Genomic DNA, 2,891 nt, shown 5'->3' on the forward strand with positions numbered 1-2,891 from the left:
TCTGTTTCCCAGATTTCAGTAAGATCTTCATGTACTAATTCGTTCACTTGGGAGGAGATGAAGTGAACATAAATTCGAAATTGCAAAACAGTTGTATTTTTTCGTTGCTAGTATTTTTATAGTAGTCAATCATTTAGCTTTGCATACCGTTTTAATGAAATGCATGTAAATTTGGATCGCAGGTTGCTGGGAGACAAAGGTAAAATCTACTGCTTCAATCTTTAATAAAAATGCTGCGAGAGCAAGTCGGTGCGCGAGCAGTTGGAGAAGCAAACTGAGGTGTCGCGTGCGGAGTTGGAGAGGCAAAATGCAGCAAATAGAGAGCAAAATGCGAGTTGCGCCCAGATTTAGAGAAAAAAAACATAGGAGGTTGGAACGGTTGATGAACCTATTCAGTGAATAGGTTGACGAAATGATGAGTCAAAAATAGTTCAAGTCTTTATAAGAGCATCTCCAATGCACGGATGTCCCATTCGGACATCCACTAGGACTTCCCAAAAACACCTCCTGCCACGTCACTAGGACTTCCCATCCCACTGCCACGTCACTAGGACATCCCCTTCACAATCCGCCCTTCCCATCGCCCTTCCCACTAGGACTTCCCGCAATAAAAAAAAATCACAATTATTTATAAACATAACGGAATTATAATTTTGACACGGAATACGGGAAAATTGCGAATGCTTCATTAAAAAAAATTACATAATAAAAAAGTACAAAATTACATAATAAAAATTACATAATACGGGAAAATTTAGACTCGGCTCACTCCGCACTGTCCTCGTTGCCCGTGCCGCCCCCGTCGTCCCCGCCGCTAATCTCGGCGCCATCATCTCCAATGGGTGGCATCCCTAAATCGCGCCGACATCCATCGATGACATCCTTCAACATCCTTTTGTACACAGGATCTATCGTGTTATGCCACCTATGCATGGTCCGGACCAAACTAGTCGTTATCTGCGCGCGGGCGAGACGGTCGTACTCTTCTGGGGGAGCAGGGGCCTCCGATTGGACCTCGAACGACCCGCTACCACTGCTGCTTCCCCTAGCCTTTCGATGCGCAGCCTTTTGCCCAATCGGGCGACGACGCCGGCGGGAGTCTGATTGAGGTAGCGGGGACACTTCCTCGGCTTCTGAGAGCTCGTGCAAACCAGCACTGCTGCTGTATTCACCGGAAGCGTTGATCCTCGTCTGCTTCGGCCAGCCCGCTTCGACACCCCCACAAAACTTTTGGGAATTCTTCACCACGAGATAGGCCTCCCACTGGTCGAAATCTTTGAATTTCAAGGCTCTGTCGGGGTACTGAGCAAAGGCACGGTTCCTCACATCCTCCTCGGACATACCGCTGGTTGCCTGGCGGAGATTGTTTTGGTAGAGGCCGGCAAATCGACTAAGCTTAGGCCACAACCGCTCCCACTGTTTCCGGCATTGTTCGGGAACGCGACGCTTCGCCCCAGCTGTTTGTGGGTGAGGTAGGCTTCAGCGATGCGATGCCACAGTCTGTCAATATGCTGGTTAGCACCGACATAGGGATCCTCGACTATTGAAACCCAAGTCTTCGCAAGCGCGACGTTTTCCCACACACTCCAGACCGTCCTCTTTCCCGTCTCCTCATTATCCTCCTCCTCAGCCACCGTTCGAGAGGAAGAGCCCGTGGCTTTCCCCTTGCCCTTGCCCCCGCCCCTTGCCGCTGTCCCCAAATCATCGGGAGTCTCCCTGACTGGAGATAGCCCCAACTCCTCAAAAGAGAAAGTTTCCACGCCGGTGAACTGAGTCTCCGGAACAAAACTGGAGGGGGTATCAGTAGACAGCATATCGATAACCGGCCGATAGACATCGTCCGCTAGTGGTTCAGGGCCCCTGCCACCCGCTCCCCCAGGCATGGTCGGCATCATCCCACCCATCCCCATCATATTTGGGGTCATGCCCCCCATCCCCATCCCAATTCCCATCATATTTGGGGTCATGCCCCCCATCCCCTCTGCCCTGGGCATCATACCACCCATACCACCCATCCCACCCATCCAATTGTACATATTGCAGTAAGGGGACATCATCCCACCCATTCCACCGATCCCCATCCCCATCCCCATTTGGGACTGCAGCCCCGACATTGCCAGAACCGTTGTCGCATTTCCGCTAACGTTTCCCTCCAGTTCGGCGGGAAACGTCGGAGTCTGCGACTCGCTCGTGGCGGGGGAGTTCCTGTCGTTCTCCATTAAGTAGAAATGAAATTTGTAGTAAAAGAAGAGAGAAACTTGTTAACACAAGTGGTGCGAATGGAATGAAGTTCAACGAGGCGTATATATAGAGTTTTTTTTTTAAAAAATTAAATTAAATACCGGACGTCCGACCCACGTCACAATGGCGGACGTCCGCCCGCCCGTCGCCCGCACGTCCGAGGACATCCGACGTCCTCACGGGACGTCCGTATCCGACTTGCCACGCCACACGAGGCAAAATGCAGCAGCATGTGCTGAAATAGAGAGCAAAATGCGAGTTGGTTGACGAAAAAAAAAACATAGGAGGTTGGAACGGTTGATGAACCTATTCAGTGAATAGGTTGACGAAATGATAAGTCAAAAATAGCTCAAGTCTTTATAAACTAAAAGTGTAAAACAATATTATTAATTTTATATAATTTTTTAGTTTTGTTACTTTTTATATTGTCATTATGATCTTATTTAATAAATTGTCCAAATAATAAATTAAAAAAATAATATTAGAATTGCTGATCAATACACTAATTACAAATGGTCGAAAACTTGCTAGCACAATTAGAAACTTGCGAGCACAATAGAGTTGCTAGCAAACTTGCGTGCACATATATAGCTTGGTCAACTTCTCCTATTAGCGAGCAAAAAAGGTGCTAGCAAAATAACTTTTGCTCG

At 48.0% G+C, this 2,891-nt stretch overlaps 1 long non-coding RNA gene across 1 annotated transcript; it reads left to right on the forward strand.

Annotated features, from left to right (window-relative positions):
• The first annotated feature begins 326 nt into the window (after nt 1-326).
• LOC121805505 lies at nt 327-2,653 on the forward strand. The gene is made up of 2 exons (XR_006051497.1): nt 327-369; nt 2,529-2,653. It is a non-coding gene; the product is annotated as an uncharacterized LOC121805505 (long non-coding RNA).
• Nucleotides 2,654-2,891: the final 238 nt, after the last annotated feature.

This window comes from Salvia splendens, chromosome 1, assembly GCF_004379255.2.
Source record: "Salvia splendens isolate huo1 chromosome 1, SspV2, whole genome shotgun sequence".
In the NCBI taxonomy this organism is placed as follows: Eukaryota; Viridiplantae; Streptophyta; class Magnoliopsida; order Lamiales; family Lamiaceae; genus Salvia; species Salvia splendens.